Below are 22,298 nucleotides of genomic sequence, written 5' to 3' on the forward strand. Positions count from 1 at the left end.
ATGGTAATGATGTTTCCTTTTAGTTTCTTAATCACACTAGCACGTTTGCAATAAAACAATATTTAGAAGCTAGTGGGCATTCCTGGTGAGGCTACATGCTTAGAGTAGGTCAGCTTTCAAGTCTAAACGGCTAAAATATGTTTAATGGGGAATATTCCTGAAGGACACTGATTTTTGCACTGCTTTTCTGCAGTTTATCATGCAAGAGACTTAAGCTGTGGAGATATTTTTAAAAGGTAACAAACCAAAGTGTAACAAGTGGCGCAATTGAAAACAAACAAAACCCCTTAAAAATCCCAAATGAGCACCAAATTGGGCTCCATTTAACCCAGTCTGAAACACTTTCTTCCCAGTCTCATCCACCTTTCAGATTTTTTTTGTCATTCTTTATCTGACTAGTTCAGTGATGGGAGGCTTTGAAAAGCATTTCTGTGACACCGGGAATAGTGACCTTGTGGTGCATTCATTATGTTTATAATCGACTGAGTTGAAGAGAATTCACCACTGCACAATGCAATCACTGCCACAACGCTGCATCAATACTTACCAAAGACGCACCCACTCTCCTCTGTACAGAGCTGCAGCTAAAAGCAAGGACGAACATCTGCAGGTCAACCTCTTCCTGGATTTTTCCATGGAAGCAAAATGTCTTTTACAAATACCCAGCTAACCCCAGCCCTAACTGGCTCTGCAGAGAGTATAAAACTCACACATTTGTCAAACCAATTTCCACCTGGCACCGTGGACTTCTTTCTGTAGTGCTTGACTCGAAGCCTGCTCCCCTGGTGGCTGCAGAACTTTATGATGGGGTGTTCTTAGCTATCAGACTACTGAGTTGCTCACCATTCATGTTCGTCAGCCATTGTTTTATTCCCTAGTTCTTGAATGTGGCAGGAAAAAGAAGCTGTGAGGAATGGAGGGAATTTTTCCAGCCACAGTGTCCTTTCTCAACTCTAGTTTTATAAGAGCTGATATAGACTATAGAGACAAAGCCCCACGCCAGCAGATGCTGCTCCAGTTCAGAACAGAGAACATTAGCTCTTTGCTCCAGGGCCACTGTGGTTTATTTAACAGCACAAATAGTTATGCAGCCTGGGTTTCCCTCTGATTGTTGCCTCATCCCAACCTCTGGATGGTATCTGTACACATCAGGGAGCAGAAGTATCTAGGGAGTTTCCCTCATGTAATCTGCCTGTCTGCACCAGAGGGCCCCAGGCAGGGATGGAGTAAGGTCAAGGAGGGGAAAGGATGTCTCTCCATGGCATCTTTCTTGGAGTGAGGAGTTGCAGAGAGGAGCTGCTGAGGGGAACCCGGAGAGAGAGAAGCTGCACAAGCCAGCTTTAGCAGGACCAGGCTTTGCTCAACCCTGTAGCACTGGAAGGATGATCCCGCCTGGACTGCAGACAACTCTGCAAAGAAACTTGAGCACCAGACGGCCTGTGAACCTGAGGGGTGTGGCCCCACAAGAGGAACCTATTTCTAAATTGAAGGAGGAAGGCCATTCTAGACCCACTGTTCCCCATAATGCATGTGTGGTACAGTTAGTGACCCTGGGGCTTGTGCATATGCCTCAGAAAGCATTGCAAATTTTCCTTTCAAGAACTTTTACTGTTCTCAGAAATTAAGTGTAAAATGAAGCCAGTGACAGCAGAAGATATGGCTGGAAGTCAGAACATCTGGCTCCTACGCCTGGCCCCAACATTGCCTTGCAGACCTGCTGTGTGACTTTGGGCAAGTCACCACACCTGTTTCCTCATCTGTGAAACGGAGTTAATAAAGTATCTAGCTCAGGTATGTGCATGAAAGAGGCCCAATTCTTCAATGTTTATAAAGCATTTTGAGGTATTCAGATGATTTGCCAGATCATCGGGGGTTCTCCCCTAAGAATGTCCTGCACTTCTAGACCATTCAACTCTACGCGCCCTTACCTTAAAAGCCCCATCTGATCTCAGCTGTGTTCATGTCACATAGAGATGATTCTCAGGCAGCCAGTACCCACGTAGGGCTTTATATATAACTCTGAATTTCACTCAACAGGCACAGGAGCTGGCACAGCCATGAGGTACTCCCAGCTGCTGATACAGCGAGTCATAGTTCTGCACAAGCTGCGCCTTCCAGGTGGCCCCAAGCAAAGCATTTTGCAATAACAGTCTAGAGGTCACCAAGGTGTGGATAATTGTGGTAAGGTCCACATCTGAGAGAAACTCTCATACCAGATACAAAGAGACTTTTTTGGCCCCGATGCCCCCAAGAGAATCCAGGAGTAGCTCAAGAGTTCAAAAGCAAATCCAAACTACAAACTTCCTTCACAAAAAGTGGATAAAAACCCCATTAGTAATGAAACCAGGCACTCTTGACCCCCATATCATAGCCTTCAGGTGATTCTTCCTAGCCTGCCAGCAGCACATCCATTTTGCCATAGCTAGATTTTTCCATCTCCCAGCTGTGGCCAAATTCTTAGTCCTTGAACCATCCAGGTTGGACGAAAGACAAATTAGAGCTGCATGTATGGTTTTACATACTGCAGAGTGTTATTGTCTGATCTCAGCAATAGACACAATCATCCTTGGAAACGAAAGAAGGTAAAAAATATAAGACAAGAGGAAAACAACCTGAGAATTATTAGAAAAGAAAATATTTCCTCTTTAAGAGCAGATGCAGCAAATTCATCATATAAGCCCTCTAGCAAACCACCTAAAGGATTGAAAGAAGAAACTTTAACGTCAGTAGAAAACGTGGAAAGGATATTAGAAATTAGAGTATTCAAACAAAAATTTTAAAATCCCTGCTGCTAGGTAGAACCCAAGCAGTCATTATCAACTAAGCTGAAAAAATTGCTGAAAAGCAGCCAGACCTCAGGCAAGTCTGGATTATCTCCAACAAGGAAGATGTCTGAGTGCACAGATCCCCGAGGACAAACAAGGTTATGAGGGATGGGTCCTAACAGATCTGGTGACAAAAGACACAAGTGTATCCAATGAGTGTCAATCACCAAAACAGGTAACCCAGGAACAAGTAGCAAACAGACTGCAGATAAAATAGTGTCAAATGTACGGCTGGAAAATGTCCCCATCAACAGCCCAAGTGTCATGAATAATTACTAAACAGCGTGGTGAATAACACTGTCTTAATCATTAATAATTAAATAAAAAGAGGAGCTGGGAGCATTGACAAGAAAAATCAGTTAGTTACCTAAACACAGAAGATGAATAAATATAGGACCATCTAGAGGATGCCTACTAGTAAGCTGGAACCAAGTGTGCCACCCCAGAAGTACACTATTATCAAAACTCTCAGATAACAAGCACAGAAGCACTGAACAGGTCAGGTTTCATTAAATCAGAGCACTGACAGTCCAGGAACTGATAAGTCATAACTGCTGGCTTGGATGAAAAAAACAGGTACAAGCCAAGATCAGGTTTGCCAAACAAGAACCAGCAGAGTCACACCACTAACACAAAAGAGAATTAACAACAAAAGAATGACCAGGACAAAATGAACAAACCACCATATGAATTGTCCCCAGGAATGAAAATTTATATTGAAGTTTTCTCAAAACAGAAGGCAGAGTCCAACAGGCAATCCTATTTCCCTGAATGTAGGATGAAGTCCAGGAAAAAAGGAGGTTATTCACCCAGTGCAGTAATTGTAGTTCTTCGAAATGCATCCTGATGGGTATTCCATTTCAGGAACATGCAACCCCTCCCAGCCACACCCCCCACATGCACTTTCAATAGCAGATTTTCATTAGCAGTGTCTGTTCAGCCCATGCATGCACCATTGATATCCTCATGCCCCATGCTGCCACTATATCAGGCTGCACAGTTGAACTGCCATCAGTTCCGTCTCCACTGCTGAGTCTCAGAAGGAAACTCCAAAAGCAGAGGGGAAGGAGGGTGAGTAATGGAGGACCCATAGTGACACACCTCTCGAAGAACTAGTTACTGCACAGAGTGAGTAACCTCTCTTTCTTCTTCAAGTAGCACCCTATTGGTGCTCCACGTCAGGGTGTCCCCATCAGGAGGGGGGGAGCTTCAGAGTTGAGTCCATTACAGAGGAAAGAACTGCATTGCCAATTGCCGCATCCGATCTGGAGGCATCATCGTCTAAAGGTTAGTGTCTGGAGAAGGCACATACCGAAGGCCATGTAGCAGCTCTGCAAATCTCAGCATCAGGGGCATTTTTTAAGTAGAGCCACAGGTGTACACTGTGATCTCACAGAGCGAGCTGACACGTCAGCAGCAGGGGATGTTGACCGCACTGTAACAAGCTACAATAGATCCAGAAATCCATTTTGATAACCTCTGGGTAGAAATAGCAGAGCCTTCTGATCTGTCTGCAGATGGAACAAACCGTGTAGGGGATTTATGAAATTATTTAATCCTATGTAGACAGAAAGATAACACCCTTCTGACATCTAGAGTATGGAGTGCAGTCTACATGCTGGACTTGGTAGTTTCTGAAAGAAAACTACCAGGTAAATGATCAGATTCAGATGAAACTTAGAAGACACTTTAGAAAGGAACCAGGGATGCAGATAAAGGGAAACCTTATCCTTGTAAAAAATGGAAACAAGGGTCCACCATTTAAATGCCAATCTCTCTGACTCTGCAGGCTGAGCTAATAGCCACTAGGAAGGCTGTTGTTCACAGATAAATTCAATAAAGAGCAGGTCACTATCAGTTCAAAGGGAGTTTTCATGAGACTTTTAAGAACCACATTAAGGTCCCAAACAGGGGTAGGGACTTGCACTGGTGGAAAGAAATTTTCCAGGACTTTCATGAACCTAGCAGTTACATCAAACAGGGAGAACCCCTCAACAGTGGTATGAAATGCTGTTACGGCTGCCAGAGGAATCTTGAGAGAATTAAGTGACAGCCATATTTTCTTTAGCTGCAACAGATATTCCAGAATGAGCTGAAGTGGGGCAGACTGTGGGACAGTGTCTTGGAGTTCACACCAGTGACTAAATCTTCTTCACTTCTAAAAGTAAGTATTTCTAGTAGAAACTTTCCTACTATTTAAGAATAAGTCTGCAGAATAGGAAGACTGTAGACCTGCAAACCATCGAGGAGCCACACCTTGAGGAAAAGAACACTTAAATTGGGATGTACCAATTAACCGGCATCCTGAGAGAGGATTTGAGAAGTGACTGGAAGATTTATCGGTGGACAAAGAGCTAAGTGCAACAGATAAGGAAACCACGCTTGCCTCGACCACGTTGGGGTTATGAGAATGATTCTGCTCCTGGCTGATTTTGTTCAACACTCTGAGGATCAAAGGCTTTGGGGGAAAAAGCATAAAACAGCTTCCCGGTCCAAGGGAGTAGGAAGGTGAACTGGGACCTAAACCGCCCCTTGAACGAAATTGTTGGCCTTTTTAGTTTGTAGCTGATGCAAAGAGGTCCACTTCTGTAGTCTTGGAGAAAATACCTGCTGAGAGCATTGGCAGTAAAACAGTTTGTCTGCCTGGAAGATACATTGCTCCTATGCAATGTTTTATGCACCAGTTCCATAACCTTATCACTTCAATGCAGAAAGAAAGGAGGGTCTCAGTCTTTCCTGCCAATTGATATAGAACATGCAAGCCACACTGTCAGTCATGACCCTGATGGATCTAGCTCTAGTGATGGGGTAGTAGGTCTTTCCTACCTCTAGTATCCACAATTTCCTATAAGGTCAAGGCATCAAAATCCAGCACCATCTAAGAGGCATATTAGTGTCCCTCACATCATAACCAATTGTGGCTTTGCTGTTGTAACCATTAATCACATTCCATTTGTGCTACTTTTCTTAGCCCCACACTTGCTACCCTGTCAATTTACCCATATATCCAAGGTAGACTAATCTAGTCATAATTCATGTTACTTCTCTTTGGAGAGAGTGCCTTGCACTCTCTGGGCCTCATAATTGCTGCCTACCTAATATTCCTAGATGGGAGGGAATTATCCAGGGGCAGCCACTGGATGCTTTAAGTTCATTTAGTGCTGTGTAAGTGATGCAAAGTGAACTTGGCAGCCCAGAGAATCTGGTTTAGAGTATTTTAACGCATGTTAAGCTGCTATGGTAGCTTCATGAATATAGTTTGCCAACACAATGAATAGCATTGGTCACTGCATTTGTTTTTAAAAACTGGAAGTGCCTCGTCTACAATGTAGCATAATTAACAGATGCCATTCCACCTCACAAGTCACTGGAATGGTGTTATGCACTTAAATACACCAGCCCTGACCAGCGCCCAAGGTCCAGCAAAGGAAGGTTCCAGCTTTAGCATTAGAGACATCGGAATCAGAAAGTGTGTTTTAAAAAAAGTAAAAGCCAAGTGAGTTTCAAATGACATTTCCTTCTCCAGCCACAGCGCAGCAGTGGCTATAGATTTCCTCTCAGCAGAGGCAGAATCCGATCTGTGTGTGATCAGAGTGAGACTTTCCACAATCAAGTAAGTGCAGAGTGCCTTTCAATTACATTCACCAGGCCATTACACAAATTAGATTTGCACATGAGATAGTAACTAAAAGGACAAGAAAGAGACCCTAAAGAAAAATAGATTAATAAGCTCATGAATTATGCTGACTGCTGGTACTTTGGATAGAGATGGAGAGTTCTCTTGATATTCACAGTGGGGTTACATTTGAAGGTAACATTCTTTAGATTTTGTTTTTTGTGTAGTATGTGTATTTTAAAAGACTTGAGTCTAAGTGTGGTACAGAATTACAAGCCATGCAAACAGGCATTACTTCACTCAATCCATCTCCACTAAAACACAGCCACCTCTGTGGGGGGTACCCCTTCAAGTTTAGTTTCTTTCTTGCAACACACTTGACATTGGCTTAAGGTATTACTTTTCAAAAGGAACTTGAACGGATTCTAACTACTTGATTTTACTCCTTTTACACAAAGACCCATCCCAGCTCAGACTGAACAAGCCACAGATTCTGTTCCTTCTTGTGCCTATCAACAAAATTATTATATTCCAATGAGTTACATCTGTGCAAACTTACTGAAGGGACTGCACAAGTGCCATTGAGGGCATAAATTAGAAGACAACGGGCTTGCTTGGGTGTCATTGAAGAGATCATTTAACCCGCAGCAGCAGCTTTATTACTGGTGATTGTGTGCAAAGTGGAGATAACCCAGCTCAACTCTCAAAACTTAGGCCTTGTTTACACTGCCACTATACAGCGCTGAAACTTTCTCACTCAAGGGTGTGAAAACACACACCCCTGAGTGATGCATGTTTCAGCGCTATAAAGTAGCAGTGTAGACAATGCACCAGCGCTGGTAGCTGGGCTCCCAGCATTGATAGCTACTCCCCTCGTGAGACTACACGGCAGCGCTTTAACATTGGTTGTGAAGACATACCCCCAGACTATACTTGCGAATCTTGCCAACTGAGAACACTTTCTCTAGAAACTATTGAGATAACACAGTGCCCTCCTGATGCTATTTTCAGCAACACTCTTCAGAGAGGAACCACATTTCATGCATACTACACATTAAGTATTAAGCACATTGATGTGGCACCTTTTTGGTGACTAAGCATGGATTTTGATTCTAGAAGCTTTGATGCTGGAGCACAAACTGTGGGAGTGGGAGGGAGGGGGGCCAGAGGGGAGGAGGAAAGAATCATATTAGCTCAATCTCTGATAACTATGCCATGTGCTGTGATTTTACACGAAACAGACTCGAGTAAGGTGTCACAGTATTATTAGTTTATATACTGGCAAGACAAGTGAGAACTCATTACAAGCTACATTCAAGCCCAACAAGTTAATTTTCTAGGCCAGGGACCAACTCATAAATGGACATCAAGGCCACTGCCCCAATTCTGGACACTTTCAGTCCTTTGTGCCTCGTGCTGATTTAGGGATTACTTTGCCACTTTTCCATTCCCTTAAATGCAAAGTTCACGTAGCAAAACAGTTGCCTGATTGCCTTCCTCCTTCCCCTACATTACTAATTAATCTCTTTTCAGAAGTTGTGAAAATTCTTTCCATGTGAAGTCTTTGATAACAGCTTTTTACAATACAATACATTTAAAAAAAAAAAAAGTCAGGGTGTTACTATTTCCTGATCCGCACACTTCCCCCTGAAGAGGTGATCTATTTTATTAATGACAGGAATTAGTAATTTTTAGAAAACAAAGATGCTGCTCCAACCTTCTCATCCCAAGGACCTTAAACCAGTTATTTTTTATAGGGGAGTGAAAGACAATGACCTGGGTAGGGTCCCTGTGAGGGGGGGAAAAGAAAAAAAAAGACACCTTAGTTATATTGGTGAAAGACAGGGGAGATTGCTAAATGCATATAAGATTAAGCAGCATCACAGCAGCAGAATCAGAAGGTTATACCAACAGCAGGGAAAAGGTCACTGGAATAATCCCCAGCTCATCTGCTGCTGAGAAGAACCTGCGGGTTTCAGGACAGTGACATTAGGTAAAGCAGCTTCTTTTGAAAGAGTGATACTGTAGGTAGGCTCCTTCCATATTACAGGCACTTTCAGTAAACACCATATGGTCTGATCATTTAATTGGGGAGAAGAAACCCCTTAAATTTGGGATTTGACTTTGTAGGTTTAATGCAAGTCTGAAGAAAGCCACTGGGGATATTCTGAAAGGCCATTTTACTAGCCTTACATGTTTCCGACACGTTTTCTCATCTCCAATTTATCTACACAGATCGGATCTTCCCTTGCAAAGCATCTACTACTGTCAAACTCTAAAGAAGCTGCCCTATCGTAAATGCAAAACCAATTGTGTACAGCACTGAAATGCTCGGACTGCATTCCTATCTTTCAGAGACAGACATCTTCATCGTACAATTTTTGAGGCCATGGATTAGACAGCAAATCTCAAATGACAGGTTTCAGAGTAGCAGCCGTGTTAGTCTGTATTCACAAAAAGAAAAAAAAAATGCATCCGATGAAGTGAGCTGTAGCTCACGAAAGCTTATGCTCCAATAAATTTGTTAGTCTCTAAGGTGCCACAAGTACTCCTTTTCTTTTTGCAAATCTCAAATGAATCCAAGGAAGAATCTGCGACAAACAAAGCTGTCAGAGATATCTTCTGGAAGCTCATGGTCCATTTCCTATCCTTTTAAGGAACTGTACTTCTCAGCTCATCTGCCGATGCTAGAATGGCCCTCGAGAAGCCGGTACGAGTGATAAATGTCTTAAAGACCGACTCTGAGGCCTCAATTTCATCAGATGATTCTATTCTCTTAGCTGTTGGTTCCTTGGGCAGAAATCACCCCTTCCATAGGGATCACTGTAGCATTGATCACAGATAGAATTCTGAAGGCAGATGCTGCAGTAGTAACTAATTCTCTCATTTTTTTAATCAAAAAGAACAGTCTATCTAGCCCCTTTACCTTACCTGGACATTATCCTACTGCTTTGATAAGATCATCCAGCAACTGACTGAGGGGAATGCAAATCTCCTTGGATTTGGAAAGAAAGCACTCTGGTGACTTGGCCAGCCCTACTACTCTGTTCTGGATCCTCTGCCCATGGAGGCTGGATCCCAAACATAGGCAGGAACTTGTTGAACCTCGCCTCAAACAAATGGGGGCAAGGGGTATAGTCTATTCAGAGCTCCCTCCTCCTGATCAGATCTGGACAGCTTTCCTATTTCTTGAGAGGAGAAGATGGAAGGTTATGAAGCTCTATGACCTTTCTCAGAACAATGTTTGGATTCTTTTGATTTGTGTTAATGGGAGCCCTCCTTGACTTCCAGTTTCTCTTTACCAATGAGTGCATCATTGATTCAAACAGAGGAGTTTCACTTTAGACAAGCATTTTAGGGGCTCTAAGGCAATCAGTTCAGTCTTGGAGGCCATTTGTTCTAGTGGAAACCAGAGAAGGCTGGCTAGTTTCCTCCCATATGTGAATATTTAAGTGCTCTGACAGAGACCCACAGGTATCCACTGCAGGGGAAGGCTGAGGAGTGATAGCAAGTTGCAATAGCTGAAAATAAGGGCTTGTGGGGTAGGATGTCACATACATTGCTGCAGGGGTGCTGGAACAATTTGTATAGTGGGGATGCTGAGAGCCATTGAACCAATCTGTAAACTTTGTACATAATGGAAACCACTTCAAGCCCGGGGGGGAGGGGAGGTGCAGCACCCCCAGCACCCATGCATTGCTGCCACCCGAGAGAGTGCGCGCTTCTTCATTACCTCCTGGGGAATGTGTAGTTGACTGTAACGGAGAGAGGGGCCTAGAATTTAAACTAAGGTGGAAGGGCTGGAGCAGCCCACTTGCCCCTGGCAGGAGACTTGAAACCCTAAAGGGAGAGTTGATGCCACGAGGCTGCCCCTCTGCAAAGCCCACTAGAGAAAGCAGAGGCCCCAGTGGAGAACTGCTTTGCAACCCTCCCCCACTGCAGCTGCTGCTGGGAACTGAGGTGTTGGCTGCACGAACTCCTGACCTGCCAAAGGCACCACTGCTGCTTGCTGTTATACTGCTAAATCTCTTGAGAAGAGCTGGGGAGCAGAAAAGTGTCTGAGCTGGGTGGCTGCTCCTACAGCTAGAAACTTGTCTGGCCTGAACACCAACTGTGGGGTTGGACCTCTTTCTCATAAAGCACCACAGAGATAACTACCTGCTGCAGCCCCTGCATGCCAGAGCTGTTCCATCTCAACCCTGCCCAGCCCTCTTCCCTTGCTTCACCATTTTGCCCATTCTGACAAGGAGGCAGGGGAGGGAAACAACAGCCACAGTGCCCCAGAAAGCTCAGCTCCCACTGAATTTAGTTCCACTGTCAGAATTTGGTAGGGGGCCAAGCTGAGGATAAAGTTAATTTATCTTAAAAAAATAAAATAAAGGAAAACTGGTTGAAAGACTCGAATCTGCTGCTTGGGCTTCTTTGGAGGCAGAGAATGCTGGTTAATTCTCCTGAGGGGCAATCTCTAGCCCCTGCACCACAAAGGTCTGACCTCCATCCAGTTGTTTAGGCTGCTGGACACCACTGGGGAATAAAACCAGGAATCCCAACACCCCTATGAGGTAGAGAAGTCTTATCAGCATTTTATAGAATAGGTAAATACACCACTTGACAGTTTTCCCAAAGTCATAAGCAAGTCAGTGGCAGAGCCAGGAATAGAATACAGGAGTCCCAGCTCCCAGTCAGCTGTTAACCACTAGCCCACTCTGTTACCTTAATACAGAGGCAGAATACGTGTTCAATATACAAATTGCCCAATTTTCATAAGTGGTCAACTAAATGGCATAACAAGCATTTTGGTGCACACAGGTTAAGTGGCAGCTAAGTGCCACTGTGTGTGTGAAAATGCAAGATTTGTATATGTGATTTAGACAAGCTCTTTTGAAAATTGGTCTCATAACATATAATGGCTGGGGTTTACATGAGCCCAATAGGCTTTCTCCTTCAGTCAGCACTACATGGAAAGTGCATCCGTGTTTGAGCCATTCAATGACTGGTGTCAATCTTTCCCACAGCAGTCTGCTACCCAAGGTGCAGGGGCGTGTATGTGACAGCTCCACCACTCAGTGCTCTGGAGAACAGGGCAACTGAAATTAGTTGGTCACACAAAAGTAACCTCTTCAGAACCCAGTGAATTACAATGCCACAGTTCAAGTGGATTTATTTCCATCTGGAAAACTACTATAAGTACATTGGAAATCTTGCATTATCCTTTCATCCAGTTCTCTATGAAAGTAGTTTCCTAATCCTTGTTCTAAGTATAAAAGTTGCTTTGTCCCACATGGAATTATAGCACTGGCCATGGTTATCTGTACTGACGCTGCTCTACATAATGACAGGTTTCAGAGTAGCAGCCGTGTTAGTCTGTATTCGCAAAAAGAAAAGGAGTACTTGTGGCACCTTAGAGACTAACAAATTTATTAGAGCATAAGCTTTCGTGAGCTACAGCTCACTTGCATCCGATGAAGTGAGCTGTAGCTCACGAAAGCTTATGCTCTAATAAATTTGTTAGTCTCTAAGGTGCCACAAGTACTCCTTTTCTTTTTGACACTGCTCGAGTTTCCTTAATGCCTTTCAAGGTTCAGTTCTACTCTAAAAAGGGACAACGTAAACCAAAAAAATTACCCTTTTATTCCATACATCTGCTCCCTCGCAGTTTTACTGGCTGACTTTAGTGACAACAAAAGTTTTTGGTTTGATTCCTATTAATTCTGCAAGGTCAACACAGCTATGGGAGGAAACGTGAGAGAGTTTGATTCTCATCTGGTTCAAGTATCATAATAAATGGGATAGTTGCATAACAGGGCTGTCCAGGTGTAATAGAGAAAGGTTTTTTGCGGGTGATGATGATGCACAAGCCCGAAAGAATGCCATTTGATTTCAGATCCTAGGCTGAGGTGCAGTGCTGACAGAAATGTGTTTTACCCCTTTATAATCTAAGCACATTTAATCTGGAGTCACAAGGAGAAACCGGGAGCTCCAAAGTGTTATTTTTACAGTAAAAACACACTTTAAATGGTTTAGATTTAAAACAAAATCAAAACACACCATTCTTGAGATGTGTTATATTAATATTAAAAAACGAGGAGTGCTCTGCTCCTAGCAACTATATCATCCACATTTTTTAAATAAGCGTCTCCACTGCCCCTCCCTTCGTCTGTCTAAACTTATGAAGTTAATAATCAACTTGTAAAAATAGCAGCATCTATTCTCTTGTGGTTCACTGAACTGTGATTTGCTCATCTGGTTCATAGGTATGGCACAACAGGATATAAAAGATGATGGCTAAATAGTTTCCATTAAAGATCATCCAAAAAATAGCAGAATTTTCCTGTTAGCAAGACGCCTCATCTCTGGATATTTCAAAGATTTAATTTACTGCCCGTCAGTCCTTGGTTATTTCACTTTTACAAGGGAGGAGAGGGAGGAAGGAAGAGAATTTGGGGGAGGGGGGAGAGATAATTAGCTTCACTTGTAAAATGTTAGTCACCATCCTAATACTGAGTAGAACGTGGAGCCTATTGGGGGGTCTAATAGATTTCAGGGTATTGTTCTTTGTGAGTAATAAAGTGCAGGGGGGGTGGGGGGAAGGGAAATCAGTAAGTGGATATTACTTCTTACCACAACCCCATATGGAAGTAATCAAGCGCAAGGGTGGCAGCTGGAGCCAATAACAGTCACCTGCAGTTGAGGGACATGGGGGTTTCGGATGGGTTTTTAATGCTAATTTTCTTCAGAAACAATGAGCTAGAAAAAGCAGAGTAACAGACGAGGCTGGATGAATAGAGACCAGCCAGAACAATAGCTGCACCTGGTGTTAAGAGCAAAGGAACAGAGCTGGCACGCGTCAACAGCATAGGGCACATCTGTTACCCTCACAATAACCTCCCCCCCATCCTCCCTTCCCGCTCCTCCAGCATGGTAAGTAATACGAGGTCTTTAAACATTCACAGCTTGCAGCACAGCAACAGGTTTGAGTTCTTTCAAAGCAGCAGCATTCTCTGCACACTTCCTTTCCCTCCTCATTTAGATTTAGTTAAATAACAGACAGCTGTCAATACCTGGATGGCTATTTAAGTTCCATGGTCAGACTGGAAGAAAGTCATCTGATCTGTGGGCCAACTGATAGATTTTTGGCTTTTTGTCATGCAGCTTTCATGGCACTGAAAAGTAACAGTGGACGTTTAAAAGTTCCAGCCACTAACAATGTTCTTCTATCCGAAAGTCCACCAACCTGATCATGAATTGCATTAGGGACACTGCCACAACCAAGAAAGGAGGAAATGCTGCCTCTGAGCAGGGGACTCGGGACAATGAAACTCATTAAGCCTTGTTTTAAAAACTCAGGGTAGGTTTTAAAGTGCCACTGCCCAAAGCTGTTAAGAATAATGTTAATTACTTGGTTTGTAAAGTGCTATAAGAATACAATGAGTTAAGACTCTTAATACTGAGCGGATGATGACAGTTTTACACATGTGGAAATCCAGTTTATGGGGGGAAAAGTCTACAGCCTGTGTATACGGGTCAGACTAGAAGTTCACAATGCTTCTGTCTGGCCTTAGAGTCTATGCAACTGAGGCACAAAGAAATTAGACGCCCCTGGTCACGCAGAAAATCTCTAGCAGATCCAAGAATGGAACCCAAGTCCGACTCCTAGTTCCATACTTTAAGTACAAGACCTTCACTTCCTTGTACTTCAAGGCCCCTGTTATCAAATGTAAGCAGAAATATGGGTATTTTCTGATTCACTTCAGGAGCCACCTCCAAATCTTTGTAAAAGTGAAATAAGTAAAAGAACATCTCAGAAGTAAAGTCTAATTAGCCTTTGTGAAGGGTACAACATGGCTTTCCCAATGACCACTGTCAAATTTTTGTTAGAACACAATTTTATACCTAATCTCTGAAAAACAATGGAGTATGTAAATGTTAGCTAGACATTAAGTTTGGTCAAGGAAGGTTTACCATCTAATTCAGAGAGAGGATGGAAAAGTCAGCTCTTCTAGCATGTAAAAAAAGAGTAGGTGACACTAAGTGACTCTCTCTTCAGTTCAAATTTAAAAACACAATGTTATCTAATGCTGCCCATAAGCCTTTTAACAAATATCTCCCTCCACACATTTCACAGAAATCCCTTCATATTCTGTTGCATTATATTCAGCAATCTAGTAATATAATGGGAACTGTGTCTGGGTACCAATCAAATTAGAGATTCTTTCTCCAAATCATAAAAACTATAAATGGGAAAGCCAATAAGCCATTTAGTCCTCCCCATACCAAATCAGGGTTGTAAACCATGGTATTTTCTACTAAGAGTAACTAAACATGGCATTGGGAGTTTCCATGTTTACAATCCCAATTACTTACACAAAACGCTGAATCTGGAACTGCCAGCCTTGCAAACTTAACCTGGAATCCAGAAGTAAAGCACTGTTCTTTCCTTCTTGTGCATTACCATCATGACTAAAAAGTTCTGCAGGCCAAATTATGCCTTCAATTACATGTGAGCAACCCCTTTGCCTTCAAGTGGTTATGCAAAGGTGTAACCAATTGGGACTTGGTAGACAATTATGTTGATGAAGCCCTAGAAGAAATCAAATCCAGATCTCTCTTAGGGTATGTCTACACTGCAATTAGACACCCGCAGCTGGCCAGTGCCAGATGACTCGGGCTCGCAGGGCTCAAGCTAAGGGGCTATTTAATTGCAGTATAGACAATTGGGCTCAAGTTGCAGCCTGAGTTCTGGGACTCTCCCACCTCACAGGGTCTTAGAGCCTGTGCTCCAGCCTGAGCATCTACGCCACAATTAAACAGCCCCCTCAGCCTGAGCCCCGCAAACCCAAGTCAGCTGGCACAGGTTTTTAATTGCAGTGTAGACATAATCTCAGTGATGATGGCGCTGTAGGCCTATGAAAACTGACACTGTAAAATTAGAGCCCCATCTAAAACCCACTGAAATAGATGGGAGTTTTTCACCGACTTCAATGGGCACTGGATCAGGCCCTCAGCACTATTAGCAGACACAATTCAAATACACCAAGCAGGTATGTGAAGCAAGCAGATAACACTTTTCCATAATCACTATTCATAGTAAAATTGCACTTGTATTTGTATTTTCCAGTTTTAAATGACCCATATGATGGTACTTCCATCATTCCTCTAGGAAGACTATTCCAGTCTAGGAATACTCCTCAGATTAAGAATTTATTTCTGTAGTCAATTTAAGATTCTCTGTGCTCTAATTAATCTTTTACTCTTAGCAATACCCCACTGGCCCACTCTGAGCAATTCCTCTCCCTTTCTGTGGTTATAGCCTTCTAGTACTCGGTTTTGGTTATATTTCCCTTAGTCATCATCCAATCATGCTACACATGCTTAGTTCTCTTAACCTTCTCCCTCAAATCAGCCCTTCAAGATCCTTAATTTTGCATCATTTTCCGATTTCAGCTCCAATTTGCTGATGTCTTTCAGTGTAGAGGTGTTCAGAAAAAACAGAGCTACCATTGATTCCAACAGGACTGTGTGTAAGATCAAAAGCTTCTCTCTCTCATCAAGAGAAGTTGGTCCACTAAAAGATATTATACCTCACCGACCTTTTCTCTCTAATATCCTGGGACTAACATGGCTACACCACCACTGCTTCCAAATTAACTAAATGTGAGCTAGTGTGGCAGAATTAGTCCTTAGCAGTTATGGAAATAATGAGGTGATGCTTCTTCTTGAGGGTGGCAGAATGCGAGCTCCTAAGTGGACTAATTCAAAGTCATGAACTTTCACTTCTTTTGAACAGCTAAATAATTTGAAAAAATCCTATTTTATCCATGCACTCTCCCATTCCTGACAGGTTTCAGAGTAGCAGCCGTGTTAGTCTGTATTCGCAAAAAGTAAAGGAGTACTTGTGGCACCTTAGAGACTAACAAATTTATTAGAGCATAAGCTTTCGTGAGCTACAGCTCACTTCATCGATGCATCCGATGAAGTGAGCTGTAGCTCACGAAAGCTTATGCTCTAATAAATTTGTTAGTCTCTAAGGTGCCACAAGTACTCCTTTTCTTTCTCCCATTCCTATATATCTATAATGATTATCCATATAATTCTGGAGGTGTTAAACAAAAAAAACCATAGCTAGATGTTACCCGTTCTAAGCACTTTTTCCCCCAAATGTTCCCTGAACATCCTGCAGTATTGTTCTAATCTCTTCTTCTCTTCCTCAGGACTCAGTCTTCTGCAGAACTCGAACATGAATTTGGCAGGCTAGTTGTTTAAAATAAAGACTAATAGCCCAATTGTGCAGTCCAAACATGGGCAAAACTCCTGATCACTTATCTGGGAGTTTGACTGCAGGATCAAGTCTTAAATGGAGTAAAGTCATTTCAATGAGTAACAGCATTAACTCTGGCAAATTCTGCAGGTCTTCAATACCATCATAGCTGAAGCTACCCAACTATACCAGAAATAGCACACACACTGATGCAAATAGAACCTAACACGAAACTTCACTGTTAGGAATTTGCACATGCTTGTATGGTTTGTGACATTTTTCCTTCATTCTGGCATGTTCTGGGATGTTAATTTGCACAGCATTGCCCAGTATGCTTTCACAGCTACTTCCTAGGTGTTGGAAATCAAGAGACAAACAGCAAGGTTTAGTCACTTTCATCAGCCAAGGTGTTGGCTTGCAAAGCATACGGAAACAGCCTACACCCAGTGAATGTTTGCAAACTCAAGAGAAAGAATTATTTAAGATGGTAAGAGTGCCTAAGTAAGAATAATGAAATGAGACTAAGAATAGGGACATTTAGCCTGACCAGCAGGATAAACTTGCTGCCAGCGAGCTCTATCAGGCTGTGGAACATTTCTCCCAAGGGAAGCCCTGACACTTGACAGGTTTAAAACTAGCTTGGACAAAGCACTAGTAAGTGTACAATAGGGAATAGTCCTGCACTGGCAGGGAGATGTAGTAGATAACCCAACAAATATTTTCCATCTATGATTCTGCAGCAAGATTTCCCACCCTCACTTTTAGCCGTTAGAACTTTAGTGTGGATTCTGGTATATTTGGTGCAACTGGGCAGCATTTCATGGATGAGCATAAGGGGAACACAATGGATTATAAATGCAGCAGCTCTGGAGTTTAGTGATGAAAAAGAGAGCCAATAATTTTTAGTGGAATACACAAACATTCAGCCCCAGTGCCAATAGCTCACATGGTGTTCAATGGTATAATTTTTACAGGAGTATGCCCTGAGGAATCAGAGGAACATTTTTAAAATTGCTGAACCTTCACAAAAAAAAAGAAAAACAAAAAGCAGGTTTAAGATGTATATGCAAGATTGGGAATTCCAGTAGAAAAAGATGGAATTCAACGTACAGTAGCCTTGCAATATAAATTTTACAGCAAAGAGAGATATTACTACATCACAAAACTGAACTGAGATATTTAAATGTTGGTAGCATCAATAGCTGCTTTTGAGAGTATAAAGACAAAAAGGTAGCATTCTCACGCACAATGCAGAGAAAAAATGTGTGTGTGTGGGGGGGGGGAGAAGCATTAAAATTAAGAACATTTGGGAGCTGATGGAGGAGACATAACCTTATAAATTTACTCCTATATTATAAATCTCAGTTTATAAAATATTATTTTGAAAAACTGAGAATAAAGCTTGCCACAACGAAAAACACATTACATTAAAAAATCCTCCCACTTTTCCATTTCCCATTAGACAAGGAAATGCTCAATGCTAGCCTTCTACCCAGGAAAACCAAACCCTTCTATCGCAACGTAAAGGACAGAAAGCTCTAACACAGTTCTCCTTAGAAAAATAGTTTACTATTTTTTTAGCTGCATAATCCACGCACCAAATCAGCTCATCTATTGAAGTTTTTACCAGCAGAACCACTGCAGTCTAAACGAGATGGTTAGAGAGGGGAGGGCGACATTGCAAAGCACTGCATATGTAAGGGTTCACATACACAGATATACACCCTCTCACACGATCTGAGCTCAAGGTTCAACTGATCCACAGAACAGAAGAATTTTTCTGCTCTTAAAAATTAGCACACAGCAAAACAGCATAACAAAAAACAAACAAAAAAAAAAAACACAGATAAACCTCTTAACATTTTTTTTAAATCAAATTTAAAAATATTGCTTACCCGAAATATCCAGGTTACAACAATCCAGCTGCTGTAGAATTCACCTAATTTCTTCGACATAAATAAAATGCTCTTCTTTTTTTGCTTTTAATCTTTGAGCACAGCCTCAGACCAGCCTTCCTTCTTTCATTAGCTGGACATGTGTCAGCTCTCTCACATCTGCGATTTCTCACTGACTAGAGCCGCCTGTCCGATCCCAGGGAAACACAGATGGATCCCAGATGGGAAGGTCCAGCCAAACAGACCAGCTCTTTACCTCGCCAGAATACCCAGATATAGACACACACCCTCCCTTCTTTCTCTCTCTCTCTCTCTCTCTCTCTCTGTTACCAGGGCTCCTTGCCAGCTGATGTCACTAAGCACACACCTACCAGTGACTCTCAGCCACTTTGACATTAACTTGTTAAATACCCATTATTTGTTTATGGCTGACAATAACATTGATACTGCGCTACAACAATCCATGCTAGCTCCCCGTGAAGAGGAGCGTCAAAGGATGAGACTATTGGACGTTCAACTGGACTGACTCTTCCAAAATCCTTTATGCCTTCATGCTTACACAGCTCTTGTTTGTAGAGAATGCCTGTTGTAAATTACTCTCCTAGGCAGCCTGTAGTGCTGAAGAGAGCCTTAATTTTAGCACTCAGTTTTAAAAACTGGATTTGGATAAGCTGTTTGGTAAACAAATTAATTTTCTGAAGGTTTCCTAGTGCACGTAAATCTTTCATGTAAACTGCCTTCAAATTTCAGTCCCAGTTTGCAAAATTGCAAAGCTGGCATGTGTTAACAATTAGAAGCAATAAGAAGATACTATTCTGATGGTGCAAGGATCTCAAACCAGGGTTGGAAAACTCAGAGGAAGAGCGATTAAATACGTAACATACTAATCACAGAGGAGGTGAACTGTTAAAGAAACACATGCCTTATTGTTTAATGATATGTATAGTGGATTCATGGGATAAATTTTTTTTTAGCAGTCACCGAGGAAGCTCATAGAAGAAAGCGACTGGACACAACCAACTTGGAGTGTTTCCGTAAAGTATTTTGGGCTGGTCTACATTAGAAAATTAGATTGACCCAGCTACGTTGCTCAGAGATGTGAAAAATCCACACCCCAAACTAACCTAACCCCCCAGTGTAGACAGCACTTGTTCAAAGGAAGAATTCTTCTGTTTACCTAGCCATTGCCTCTCAGGGAGTAGATTTACTACAGTGACAGGGAACCCCACTCATAACTGCAGTACAGCTGTGCCTGTCTACCGTTAAGCATAAGCATAGCCTTAGACATGGTAACTCTGCAACACGTAAGCACCTCTGCTAGGATTCTCACTTTGCTGTAGCCACTCACCAACATACACCTTGGACACTTCAGCCGGCAGCAACTACAATGACCACATTGCACCAGTGCTTCACAAATGGAGCCAGATGCTGGGAACTAGGGGTTGCACAGTTCACTTCCACAGCCAGTGCTCCACATACAAGGGCCCCTGCTTGAGTTCCACACTGCTTCAGCTCCTTGAAGGAGGAAAGAGGTGACCGCTCCACCACACTGCCTCTGGGGACTTCCTTGAGCTGTTGAGGTTCAAACATGTAACATGGCCCTTTTAAAAATCCTGTGGGCAACACTGAAGTTTCCCATCTATTTGTCTGAAAGCTAGAAAAACTCAACAAAACTCCCAACACCTAATGACCATGTAAAGCCCAACATTGCCAAGACCAAATGCTGACTTAAAAAAGGAGGAAATCCTGATTAAGATGTGATTCTCTGAAGATCTTTGGCACAAGAATGGCAGAGGTGGCTGATGATGGATGGTAGATAGTTATTCAGCTTTCCTGAGAATTTTACTGCATGATTCTAGCACAATGATATCTAAGGGCCAATTGTGCAACGGGACTACTCCAAGCAGAGAGCACTATGCATGATAATAAATACTTTCAGGAACAGGCCCCAGGCTACTGGAACTTATACAGAAATTGAATAGCCTCAGACAATTAGAACCCAGGGATGCTGGCCAATTACTGACCCAAAACTGGTAAGGGTGGTTCTCAGTTATTAAATTTCCAGTGCTTTGTTTGGTTACTGGTTCTCAGAAACCCACAGCCCCAGGCTCACAAGAGACATGGCCACTTCAGTGTCTCATCTCCCTCTTCATCCCCAATTTGCCCTGTTTCTCATCATTCCCAAGTCAAGAACCCCTCATTTCTCTTGGGAGGGTGGAATAGAAGGGGATAGGGAGGGAGAGGAGGAGCTTTTAAAGTAAAGATTAAAACAGTGCTCTGTGGGAGTGGGATCTAGTCCTTCCTAAGCAGCAAGGGTGGGGTTAGAAGCACTGAGGGAAAGAACTCCAGTCACTTGAGCGTGCCCCCTACCAACTCAGTAATAACAGCACCCTGGACTCACACATGCTTCTGTCTTCAGCTTTGGAGTTTCAGCCTACAGAGCCACAATCAGGATTTACAGGACCCAACATGTGTGCCATCCTTCCTTTTCGGCAGCACTCTGTCACAGCATGCTAATGGGGTGTCTGCTCACAAAGGAGAATTTCCTCCTAAATAACATATGAAGTCATTCAATCACAAGGCTTCACACCTCTTAAAACTTAGTTGGTGGGGATTGTTTTCTATATTTAATCAAAAAAAAAAAAAAAAAAAAAAGGTCTATTCAAATATCCCCAAAGCCTCTATTTATTTGTGCTCTACAGTCAGTCAACCAGCCAGCAGAGGGGGCACTAGTTTCAGCCTATTCTCAGATCTCTATGTTCCATGAAGTGACAACCAAGATGTCAGTGCATCAATAAGAAAGTTAGCTATAACAAAATGATGTTAAAATTTCAGTTTCCTTGAGAAGAAAGGGTTCAAATGGAAATTAATAAACCTAAGTATCCCTTTACAATAGTTTCCCTTTGCACGAGATTTCACTTTCAACTATGCTTGTTATTAGTATAGTACATCTGAATGACGTGATTCATTCTAACGCCTAGGGGAGGGTATCACTTGGAGAGCTGACACATTTAACCTTTCTGCCCCAAAGAAATTGAATCAGAGTTTACATTTGCAATGGAGTACCCGTGGCACCTTAGAGACTAACAAATTTATTAGAGCATAAGCTTTCGTGAGCTACAGCTCACTTCATCGGATGCATTGAAGTGAGCTGTAGCTCACGAAAGCTTATGCTCTAATAAATTTGTTAGTCTCTAAGGTGCCACGGGTACTCCTTTTCTTTTTGCGAATACAGACTAACACGGCTGCTACTCTGAAACCTACATTTGCAATCAGTCCCCTACAGCTATGCAACTGTTCTGTAAATAGTTTACGTGGGGGAGATTAAAGCAGGTGAAGTACTGATCTGTTCACGAGATGTTTCATTTGAAAAAGTTAGGATTTTGGATGTGTTTACCATCTTTTACAAAGCATATGCAAAATACTGAGGCTCTCAATATTTCACAAAACAAGACAAAAAAAGTGCATCTTAGTTATGCAGACACAAACAAGTTTAAAAAAGATAAAAAACCCAAACTTTAAAACTTAAGAACTATTTTCCTCATGTTTTGGCCTGCAGTCCCAAACACCGCCAGGGGAAAAGTCAATTTGCAACAGCTGCGGACAGCTAATTCAGTCAAAGGACTAAACAACACAATTAGGGAAACCGGGAAAATATTAATGCAACAGTTTCACAAAAACTGTTAAATATTGTTTTATTATTG

General features: G+C 42.3%; 1 protein-coding gene across 5 annotated transcripts in view; it reads right to left on the minus strand.

Annotated features, from left to right (window-relative positions):
- The window catches only part of CBFA2T2 (CBFA2/RUNX1 partner transcriptional co-repressor 2), a 103,878-nt gene that overhangs the window by 49,360 nt on the left and 32,220 nt on the right, over positions 1-22,298 (minus strand). Inside the window, exon 1 of one of the 5 annotated variants that reach the window (XM_038369931.2) lies at positions 18,595-19,136. The exons of the other annotated variants lie outside the window; for them this stretch is intronic. The gene's annotated coding sequence lies outside the window, so the exon portion shown is untranslated. Of the gene's footprint in view, positions 1-18,594; positions 19,137-22,298 lie in introns of those variants that run through there. 5 annotated transcript variants of the gene reach the window in all.

This window comes from Dermochelys coriacea, chromosome 13 (genome assembly GCF_009764565.3).
Source record: "Dermochelys coriacea isolate rDerCor1 chromosome 13, rDerCor1.pri.v4, whole genome shotgun sequence".
Classification (NCBI taxonomy): domain Eukaryota; kingdom Metazoa; phylum Chordata; order Testudines; family Dermochelyidae; genus Dermochelys; species Dermochelys coriacea.